At 43.6% G+C, this 11,907-nt stretch overlaps 1 long non-coding RNA gene across 2 annotated transcripts; it reads left to right on the forward strand.

Moving 5' to 3' along the window:
* Positions 1 to 6,971: 6,971 nt before the first annotated feature.
* On the forward strand, positions 6,972 to 10,388 carry LOC119315904. 2 transcript variants are annotated; one of them, XR_005152815.1, is made up of 4 exons: positions 6,972 to 7,117; positions 8,595 to 8,708; positions 9,487 to 9,658; positions 9,838 to 10,388. It is a non-coding gene; the product is annotated as an uncharacterized LOC119315904 (long non-coding RNA). The 2 variants fall into 2 exon arrangements; XR_005152817.1 differs by lacking the exon at positions 6,972 to 7,117 and adding an exon at positions 8,224 to 8,313.
* The last annotated feature ends 1,519 nt before the right edge of the window (positions 10,389 to 11,907 follow it).

Raw genomic sequence — 11,907 nt, forward strand, 5'->3', positions numbered from 1 at the left:
CTCCTAGTCCAATTCGGACCAGGGGGGAGGAGGCGCGCGGCCCACCTTTGGCTGCCCCTCTCTCTCTCTCCACTAAGGCCCATATGGCCCATTACTTCTCCCGGGGGGGTTCCAGTAACCCTCCGGCTCTCCGGTTTTCTCTGAAATCATCCGGAACACTTCCGGTGTCTGAATATATCCGTCCAATATATCAATCTTTATGTCTCAACCATTTCGAGACTCCTCGTCATGTCCGTGATCACATCCGGGACTCCGAACTAACTTCGGTACATCAAAACTCATAAACTCATAATATAACTGTCATCGAAACCTTAAGCGTGCGGACCCTACGGGTTCGAGAACAATGTAGACATGACCGAGACACGTCTCCGGTCAATAACCAATAGAGGAACATGGATGCTCATATTGGCTCCTACATATTCTACGAAGATCTTTATCGGTCAGACCGCATAACAACATACGTTGTTCCCTTTGTCATCGGTATGTTACTTGCCCGAGATTCGATCGTCGGTATCTCAATACCTAGTTCAATCTCGTTACCGGCAAGTCTCTTTACTCGTTCTGTAATACATCATCTCACAACTAACTCATTAGTTGCAATGCTTGCAAGGCTTTATGTGATGTGCATTACCGAGAGGGCCCAGAGATACCTCTCCGACAATCGGAGTGACAAATCCTAATCTCGAAATACGCCAACCCAACATGTACCTTTGGAGACACCTGTAGAGCACCTTTATAATCACCCAGTTATGTTGTGACGTTTGGTAGCACACAAAGTGTTCCTCCGGCAAACGGGAGTTGCGTAATCTCATAGTCATAGGAACATGTATAAGTCATGAAGAAAGCAATAGCAACATACTAAACGATCGGGTGCTAAGCTAATGGAATGGGTCATGTCAATCAGATCATTCACCTAATGATGTGATCCTGTAAATCAAATAACAACTCTTTGTCAATGGTTAGGAAACATAACCATCTTTGATTAACGAGCTAGTCAAGTAGAGGCATACTAGTGACACTCTGTTTGTCTATGTATTCACACATGTATTATGTTTCCGGTTAATACAATTCTAGCATGAATAATAAACATTTATCATGATATAAGGAAATAAATAATAACTTTATTATTGCCTCTAGGGCATATTTCCTTCAGAATTGACAACTCAGCTGCTAATACTTGAGAATATTCTTTGGCTCCCCTTGTGTCGAATCAACAAATTTGGGTTGAATACTCTACCCTCGAAAACTGTTGCGATCCCCTATACTTGTGGGTTATCAAGACAACCTCAATCAAGATAGTCCAATTTGTGAAGGTTTTTTCATGCAAAGATCATTAGATCAAGTTTATCATTTTATATCATAACTATGTAACATAAAAAGGCTATATGCGCAGCTTTTTCATTTTTTCGATTTTTTTTGAATTAGTTATACACATTTGAATGTTCGGTCAAACCTTTCAAAACCCCGTTGACTGCCTCCAAAACCCATGTAACCCTAGCGCCAAATGTCCACCGTCGATCTAACCCTAACGCCAAACTACGGTCGTCGGATAGGCCTTCTAGAAGGATTCCGCAGGGGCGATCTGTGGGAGCCCTGATTCTCCAATCTGATTGGCCATCGTTTTTTCTCTCTGACGAATAGATAATGTTAAGCGGGGGAGCATCTAAGTGTCCGCTGGGCCGAGCGGATCGGGCTCGGTAGAGCCTGGCGTGCGTGCGCACGGCCGTCGAGAGGGGGGGATGGGCTGCATGCGAGAGGGTCAATGACATGTGGGCCATCCCTGTCCCATGCATGCCATGCAACGTCGCAGCCTAGCTATTCTGTGCTCGTGTGACATAGCCTAGCCATTTGCATGCGGGCTTGCATGCACGCATCGACGCAGTAAAGCACGGTAGGGGCGCAGCGTATAGGTACGTCGCATCTAAGCTATTTTAACAAATGCATGATTGAACAAGACGGATGCGTCGGTGGTGCAGCTCCTTTTTCAGTGTCACGCGCGGATGAACGGGCCTGTGCCTCTTTGGATGCTCTGCCCGCCGTTTTTTGAATTAATGCCCGCAATTACTTATGCCAGTGCGAACGGAGAAGAGAAAACGATCGAGAAGGCACCGTGTACACATTGACCACGGCTGCAACGCGGCTATAAAAGGGCACCATTTCCTCATCCTCTCACACTCATCTCTCAAGCCTCCTCCCCTTCTTCTTTTCGAGCCAAATCCACCACTCGAGCCACCATGCAGTTCAACGGCCCTATCTACCGTCGCCCTCGCACCATGCCGGAGAGGCAGTACCCGGCCGGAGTCATCGTCGAGAATAGCCTGAGGGTGTGGGCCATCTCAAGGTGGAGGGGCCCTAGAGAGTTGGCTCACTTCTTCCTCCAAGCCGGCTACCGCCACCTCCCTCCGGGCACTCCGCCCATGTTCCACCTCCACGAGCAGCACGATGGCAACGCCAACGGCTTCGTCATCGGCCTCTACGTTACCTTCACCAACCCCTACGACGCTCACCACCTCCTCGGCGAGGTGTTCTGGTGTGGATGCAAGTTTATCGCGTTCACGACCTACAACATCTTCACCAACTTCCACCACATCTTCCCTCACCCCAACGGCATGCACACCCTCCCCTACCAGATGCCGGAGAACGACGAGTGAGGGGCGCCGGCTAAGGAGGAGGGGCCCGAGGAGGAGGGGCCAAGGAGTTGTTCAAGTGTGAGTCTTCTATCTATCTAGTTTGTGTTTGTGTTGGTTTGGGCGTGTGTGCCCGTGTCTTCTATCTATCTAGTTTTAATTATTTTCCTTTCATGTTTTATGAACTATATGTAGTGGGGGATGCCCCTCTATATGTTCTATCTATCTATGCTACTAGGGTACCCGATGCCCCTCTATCTATCTATATGTTTTTTCGGTCCTAAAGTTTCTCCATTGCATTTTATTTATGTGGCCATGTGTACTAAAAATGCACTAAAACATGATCCAATCATATAAGTTGTTGTTAGCACGTGTCTAGTTAATTATCTTCCTTTTATGTTTTATGCACTATATGTTGTAAGGGGATGCCCCTCTATGTTGTGAGGAGATGCTACTAGGGGCACAGTAGATGTCTTCTTTTTTTGAGAGGGGCACAACCTTTTTCGTTTGAAACACACGAGTAAAAACTTTGAAAACACCATAGCACAAGTCAAAAAAATAATTAAAAATGGTGCTTGGTTGAAATAAACTAGAACCAAACAATTGCAACTTTTTTGGTTCACAAAGACTGCAAGTTAGACTGCTAACTAGAACCAACCTTTTGCTTTAGCCGAAACAACACGGGACCCTACCATCGGACACGATAGCTTATGCATAAAAATAGCTCAAATAATTATCAGATGAGTTATCTCAAAAAAGGTGACTGCAGGAAACTAAAAATTTGTGAAATAACCTAAAGCCAAAAAGATATATCGATGTCAATGACCGTGTGCACTTTTTTTGCACTAGCTACACTTCTTTTATCAATGGGCCTGGATATGTTCTATTCGGCCCTGCCTGGGCCTGGCCTTTTCGGGGAACTGTGGACAAACCTTTTTTTCCTTTTCTCCCTCTATCACTGAAACTGAAACTGATGACGAACTGAAGAACTAAAAAAACGGAGCCGAAATAGAGTGGAGAGGACATGCTGAATTCGTACAGCGCAACACTTTTATTCAAATATACATATCATTACGATTACAAATGATGCCCAATCTATTCACTTACGACTAATTATCATCACATAAACAAATGCGAGCGCAATTTACACAAACATAAAAAAGTCCGGCTATCAGCCCCATCAAATTGCCATGCTTCTGCAATTCGATGAGTTTCTTCATCTGCTTGTTCAGCTTCTTCAGCTCTGCTGTCACTACTGCATCCCCCATAGTAGCCCCAATGGAATGGGCAAATCTAGGGGCCCCAGATCCAGACGCGCTCGATCCAAACTTGCCCAACTTCTCCGCCTCCAACGGTAAATCGAGCTCCCCTGATGCACCCTCCAGTTGAATCCGCTCTATGTACTCATCTAGCCACTCAAAATGGGTGCATTACTTCAATTTCTGAAATTGGAAAGATGAACCCTAAATCCCAAATCTGATGAAAAATGGGGAAAAATTGGGCAAATATGAAATTGGAAGACAAAAACCAAATTGGCATATTCAGAAGTAAAATCTCACCTTTCCCTGCTCTGGTTTGCTCTCGCATGTCACGAATTCCCGCCCAAGGTTGCCATTCTTGTCGGTCGTTGTGACTAGCCGCTTCAGGGGTGCGATACATGGGCATGCAGGGCACCTTGTCATGGGCACTGCGCCATAGCGCGGCCATGAGCGGCGGGAGGCTGAAGCGGAGCTCGACATTGCTAGGTTGCGGCCCGGAACGGTGTTGCTGCGCGTCGTCACCGGAGAAGAAGAACAACAACGGCCGGGGAGGGGGGAGGGGGGAGGATGGGCTCAGGTGCTGCACGGCTCGGGGCACGGCTCAGTGTCCTCTTGTACCAATGCTGACCTGAATAAGTTAGTGGGTCCCATGCTGTGGGTCCCGCTCACCTGACCAATGCTGAGTTGGATAAGTTAGTGGGTCCCATGTTGTGGGTCCCGCTCACCTGATTCGAGTTTTAAACATGTGTCTGTGGATTAGGTAGCAGTGTCGCATGGGTGCTATTTTTTCCAACGCAGATGTCGCATGAGAGCTATTACAGCCAACAACGTCGCATAAGAGACAATTTACACCAACGATGTCTCATGGGAGCTATTTGCCCGAATAATTCAGATCCGGTGTTGCCTTGGCCGGTGAGATGCAATCTATGAATGACAACTTGATGTAGGGGGGTATGGTTGTGCAATGGTGGCGGCTGATTTTCTAGACAACGCATGTAGTTACTGGATCGCCAAAAAGTTGTGGCGATAACATGATATTGACTTCAATTTTGTGGTGCTTCTTGAGTACCATGTCTCGAACTCTAGGTGAAAACCTAGGTCTGACCCGAGTTGGTTATTCCTAGCAATGAAGATGTTTTTGTGTCGTTACCTTGTTGAAGGCATTGCTCCGATAAGCTTGCACTAGTTCTTCAGGGTGAAAAGTGAATCTAGACTTGCGTGGTTTTGATGCTAGTGGCGCTTGATCATCGCTCTCTTCCAGGAGGTGTCTTTGTGTGAAACATCATTGCCCTTGTGGTGTTAAGAGATGGTCGGTGCAGATATGGATGTTGTTGTAGTTTGTCTTATATGATTTTGCTATTTGTTGGCGTGTTTAGTTGTGTTTGTGTGTGTGTGTGTGCGCACACGTGTGTGTTGGTTGTGTGCATCTTAACTATCTAGATATCAGGTATGTGCTCATTGTATTTGTATCCTCTCGATATTCATTTTGAGTCAATAAAATTTATCTTTTGTCAAAAATAACTGGAGTCAAAAAATTTGCTGCCAAAACCTAGGATGTATGGCACACGTCGGATTCAAAGGAGCCTGCCATGGCCTCCGGGAAACCCAGGTTGAAGCACAAGGTAGCTGGATTAGGGAATTGTTTTTCATCTTTGGAGAGAAAATAGTGATAAAACTGGCAGGAGAGAGGAACGAGGGAAAGTGGGCCGGTCTAGCCAAATCCAATGTGCAGCCCTCCGTCGACGACTACGCACCACCTTGGGACCATTAAAACCATTCAGCTGTGCATCAAAGGCGACAGCTCAAGATAGCCACGTCGTTTGCTTTTGTTTCGCTGGTAGGCTTTCCTTTCCATACACGCTTCTTCCTCTTTTGTCTCTCTGTCTCTTTCGTTTTTCCTCCTTTCAACTAGGTTGCGGCAGCCGCCGCCGCCACCGCCGCTGCCCCATCGCCCCTCTGGCGCTGCCGACCGGAGAAAGGCCTGCTTCTCCTCGGGGTCTTCACTTTTGTGGCTAATCTGATAGGAAGGGCGGCGCTGCTCCTCCCTCGACAGCAAGGCGGGTGTCCCGCGCGCTCGCCAGCGAGGGAGAGGCTGCCACCTCTCCTCACTTCCTCCCATGTTCCCAGCTCGAGCGCCACCGTGAGCTCACCGGAGGCCAGCGCGGCCGTGCCGCCCGCCGACTCGGAGCCGCCGCCGCCGCCGTGGGAGCCCGTCAGCGGGGCGCGCGTCGATCTGCCGCCCAACCCGGAGGACGCGCTCGAGGTGTTCGTCGACGGCCATACCGTGCGGATCCCCAATGGCTTCTCCGTTCTCCAGGCCTGCGAGGTCGCGGCATCGACATCCCGCGCTTCTGCTACCACTACCGCCTCTCCATCCAAGCATGGCGAGCCTCCCCCTCCGAGGTCCTGGCTGCCGGCCTCCTAGCACGGTGGACCTCCCCCATCATCATTCTCTGATTTAGAGGCTGCAGCTTCCGACACTCCGATCTTCTGCAGCGGCTGGCGGTCGTGTCAACTCACTGCTTATCTCGTCCATCTCCAAGCCTCCAATATGTTAAGTCCTCAATTCCTCTTCCTCAGTTCCTCATGTTGTCAATCTATCGTGGTTAGATTGAGTTTCAAAAAGGAAAAGCCTTGTGTTGATTGAGATTCAAAATGAAATGGAAAAAGCTTGGTTCAATTTTGGTTGACGTGGTTCCTTACATGTATTCATGGGCAGATATAACTTAAATGTATGTTTGTTTTTTTAAGATAGAAGGCTAGCAAGATATATTTATCAGGATCGGTGCCTAATATGCACTATGGATGTTTAAATTTGATTGCCGCTGGGTGCTGTAGCATGTAGACTGAAGTCTGAAATGTTGTTCTTATGTATTTTGGGTGACAAATTTGATGCTTATGTTAAATTTTTTGGGGTTTCTTGGGGAAAGAAAATAGTGGAAGTTAATTTATTGGCATCAGTTAGCAGTTAGCACTGCTGGTTTAGGATCTTCATGGTGAACGTCTTTAGCTAATGGCTTTGCTATTTGATCATGGGGAGAGTTCCAGAGAGCATAATATTAGGCTTCTTCTTGGGATAATAATAGTAACATGAGTTTGATCTTATTTGCATGGCAAATGATGAGTGCAAGGAAGGAAAGGTGCACATGATCAACGCTGAAGATGTCTTCAAGGCGCTCTATGAGATTGAGTTCCCAGAGTTTGTTGAGCCCCTGAGAACTGCATTGTAAGGTCAGTGTTGTTGTCTACTTGTCTCCATTCTGTTAGTCTGTTACTCTTGCTCAGTTGTGTCGATCAAAGATACATTCTTTGGGTTTAGATGCTACATGGATAAGTAACTCTATGTGACAATGCAAATGAAGGTGAAGTGGCAAAGTCCGTAGATTATTAGTGAGAATCTGGGAGCATAAATAGATAGAAGTTGCTAACAACAATGGAATTTTATTGTCTCTTTATATCCTTATGAACGAGGGGTTGTGTGAATTTTGAAATTCCTTTGGCTGTAGAGAATAGCTATTGTATTTACACACAATTTTTATAAAATGGGAGAATAAATAAATAGTGAACAACAATGCAATTCTATTGGCTCTATATCCTTATGAATGTGGTATTACATTAATTTTGGATTCCTTCGCCTGTGGCGAGTAGATTTTGTATTAGGACACAATTGTGATAAAAGAACATTCAGATTTATTCTATTGCACTCAACTCTTTATGCAATCTTCAAAAGCAAAAAATGAAGCCTGGAGCGTAATGGAGGAAACTAGATAAAAAAACAGTACCGCAGGAGCAAAACGGCGCAATGGATGATGCCAACGTAGATGAAGATTAACTTCTTTAACCTTGTGGTAGGCTGAATCTGAATCACATTAATGGGTGACCTTTCTCGTGATCCTTTTTCTGAAACCATTAGACAATGACTTAGACTGACATTTTGGTAGTTGTGTAAGCTGAAACATGATGCTAAGCTGAACAATTACTGTCTTTTTTCTTTGCGTGAGATCACATTTTGGTAGTTGCAAAGCCTAAACCATGATGCTTTTTGTTGCTTCTGTAGTCTCTAAGGAAGTTGTAAGATAATGTACTTAAGCTAAGTTTCTTATGTTTCAATAAAACACAGGTTGGTAGTTGCATAACTTGAACCATGATGCTTTGTTGCCACTGCTGTAGTCTCTAATGGAATTGCGAGATAATTTAGTTAAGATAATCTCATTGGTCTGCACTCTCAAAAAATCAGAAGAGCCATTTAGAAAAAGGTAGGGTACTATTATACATTGGTCATGTAATGTACAGATTAAGACAACTAACAAAAAATATAATTGTGACACTTCAGACTTGCAGAGTTTTTTGTTGTTGAAATTTCGTCCACATGAGGTCGTCCTCCTCTCTGGTTTTGCTGATTCCGACGGCGTCGGTTAGACCTACAGGTTCTCTCCCTCTCACCCTGATCTGCACTTCCTGTGAGTTCCCTTTTATTTCGTCTCTCATCATCTCCACATGATTCTCGCATATCGTTGTATTAGCTTGAGTTTGCGGTACCTGCAATTTATACCGAAACTTAATATTGAGGCCAGGATTCCATGCCCTTTTCACTTGAGCTGATTTACCGCTTAATATTTGATGCATCATGCATTCTTTTGATTGAAATTTATATTTTTTTATGACGCCATTGGCAATTCAGTACCAATAATAGGAATTTACTTTGCAGGATATCTGTGGCATTTGTTCTTATTAGGGTGTCAATGCTGGCGATGAAAAGATTATTAATGCTCTTATTTGGGTGTCAATGCTGGAAGCTGCTCATGAGAAATGTAACTTGAAGGTCCTCTGCAGTGCTATATTTTTAGAACTTTGGTTTTAATTAAGAACAATAGGAAGTGATTCCATGCTTGTACTTGACTTCATGTGCTTCCCTGGACTTGATATCTCCTGTTTTTATTGTGAGAGTAATTAGTCACATTATATATCACAAGGAATTCTACTAACCATGTAAAAGGCATAATGACAAATTGAGTACAGATCTATCTGAATTGTTTTGGACACTAATGATGTTTCTAAGGTTACATCTTCACCATCAGTCTTATCAAAGACAGGTTTCCTATCAACTAGATACTTTTAACTTCTATAGATTATATCATGGTCGCGGAGAATAACTTCAATAATTATATCTTGTATTCATGGGTATTTTTGTCCTCCTTTCATCTTCTTGGCTGAAAATCATTTATAGTTGTGTAAAATGCTTGATTTTACCCCCTTTCTTGCGAAAAATGGTTTGCTTGCAGAATCTGCCCATTATTAAGAAAATGTCTTATGTTGATAGGTAAGTTCAAAGTTAGTTAGAGATATATCATTGCTACCTTTCCCTCCTTGTACACCTCCTTTGATTTTGCATCCTGTTACAGTTGTTGTTTAAATTTTGTAGCATGTTGACTTATACTATTATACAATACAAGACATACTTACCGAAGATTTGATACACAGGAGCTAATTGTGTGACCTCTTCCCTAACATTTTGACACACACAAGCTAATTCTGTAGCAGGAGCTAATTCTGTAGGATGACCTCTTCCCTAACATTTTGATACAAATGTTCACTTTCAGGTATAATATATCTATTCAATGTCGAGCCTCTGTCCCCCTCTTCCAAAAGTTTGCTTGATCGCGCCCGCGCCATGGCCGCCGAGCTCCTTTTTGCTCCACCCGCCAACCAGATTGGCCGATGAGGCGGATTGCCTCGAGGCGGTGGACCATGGAGGCAAGGAGGTCATCCATGGTGTGTGCATCCCCGACATTCGCTCATATTTTCCTCCTCGGCTTCACGGACGCCGGGGACTCGGGCATGGCCGCCGCCACACCCCCGCTCCCGCCTTGAACTGGCGGTTCTGTTTCAGTTTTGTGTTGTCTGATTTTGGTTCCGACGATTCTTGACTAACCTGAATTCACTTCTTCCAGGGGGTGACAGTCAGCTGCGTGACATGAATTTTGACACTGTATGAGAGTCATCCTTTGCAACAACTGATAGCTATATTCTTCATACTAATCTATTACTGTATCAACAACATGAATGGATCAAATCAAAATCTTCTTTCAAGAGTAAATGGTGCTTCTGTTGCATCTTGTGAAAACAACAATTACAGTATTGATAAAGAAACCAACTCATCTGAGATTAAATCAGCAAATAAGGTAGCATGTCCTCTAATTAGGTTTTTGTTCTCCAAGTTTCTTTCAGTCAATTCTTTACCTTGTGCTTTCAGGTTTCAAACAATATTTATGGTTGTTCGGATGAAAAGAATTGGCGAGCATGATTTTCCTTGTCCTCTCAATAATATGATACAACAACCGAATAATTGTGCTCGTGAAACAAGAAAATGACCAAAAGCTAGCATCACAGTTTATGAACCTGACATGGGTGTCTATTTAACTTCTAATATGAGTTCTTTTGTTCGGCTATATTCTTCTGGAACAGTCACTACAGGAACAAATCATCGTGTTCTTCTTTTGGAAAGTTATATGGTCAATTGGTGCATATTTATTGATCTTCCAATTTGTTACCAGATACTTACACCACTTCCGGCAAATCGTTTTCTGAAATTGAATCAAGTGAGATCAATAGTGAGTACAAGAAGAAAATAATTCCATCGGTTTCTACATCATTACTACTTTTACTGGGTGTGAAAGAGGCAAGTGTTCCTTCATGCCATTTTTTTTGCTTCCCATATTGTGGACTACTTTATTTCAGCACAAACATTAGTTATTAACATCAACTTTTCCCATGTATTTTAAAACTAATTGATTTCCCTTCATCAAAAGTGGACAATTGAGGGCTCTTCTATTATCAAGCTGCTCATGTTTTGTGCCAAGAGTTGCAAGTTAACTTATTAATAATTGGATACGGGCATATCTTAGATTTTGAGATTGGACAAAATACTGAATCAAATGGTAACTAGAGGAAAACAATTGCTCCAGATACATCATTTTTTTCTTCACCTCATCTGGTCTTTCTCTGAGATGGCGTTGTCAAGATTACTCTTGCGCTGTTTTTCTAGATCTTGCTATTTCTCTGCTTCTATGCATGAACCTAAACATGTCCAGTATTTTGCATGCCTTTGCTTGCTACACAAATATGCAGGTTTTGTGAAATGATGAACAAGACCTCTTATTTTCAAAGTATATGCTAGAGAGTACTCATTGAATTTATAAAGATGAAGTGTTTGTAAAATTGCTTAATATCTTATGTCTTGCTTGTGCAGTTGAGGATGGTCCGGAGGGCACCAGGAGAGAGATCGTATCATATTTCCTGTCAGTTGTGCTCTGGATCTTCTTCTATTCATATAAATAACAACACATTCCTATGAAGGAATTCATATAGCTTACATTTCATTGCATCTCCTCTGTCATTTTTAATTGGTTATATGCATGTGTTGTTGCAGAATTGTTTCTAAGACAGGCCGGTTACTATAATTAATTGAAGCAGAGTTCTTGCTTGATAATTGATGGTGATGGTGTTATATTTTTAACCACTTCCGCTTATCTACACTGTCACGTTAATAACTACAGCAGCTTGGTTAGTGCGCACAGCAACGCCTCAAGAGGCGCCACCAGGTGGCGCCCCAACTTTTTTACGGTACCCTATACAGCAACACTCTCGGAGAACTTTCCTGGAGGATTTGGACTGAACATTGAGGGAGTTTATTTATATTAGGATAGTTGCATGCATAGGGTTATGCAGCATAAAACAATAAAATATCGTCCTACGCACCAACCCAGGACAGGACCGCTATGAAGATGTATAAAAAGTTTGATCGGATCGTTACCAACTTTAGTAGCGGCAGAAGAAGAGTTTGTGACTATCGTTGGTGCAGATTCCCGCAGCTAAGATCTACAACCTTCCAACCATGAGAATTTTCTCCCTCGAACAGAAGCAAAATATATCTATTAACCTAACCCCACAAAATTACAACACCCTACAATGAAGAGTGGAGCAAGTCGACAAACCTTGCTAGGACGAAGCTTAGCCCAGTA

This window comes from Triticum dicoccoides, chromosome 1A (assembly GCF_002162155.2).
Source record: "Triticum dicoccoides isolate Atlit2015 ecotype Zavitan chromosome 1A, WEW_v2.0, whole genome shotgun sequence".
NCBI classification, from domain to species: Eukaryota; Viridiplantae; Streptophyta; class Magnoliopsida; order Poales; family Poaceae; genus Triticum; species Triticum dicoccoides.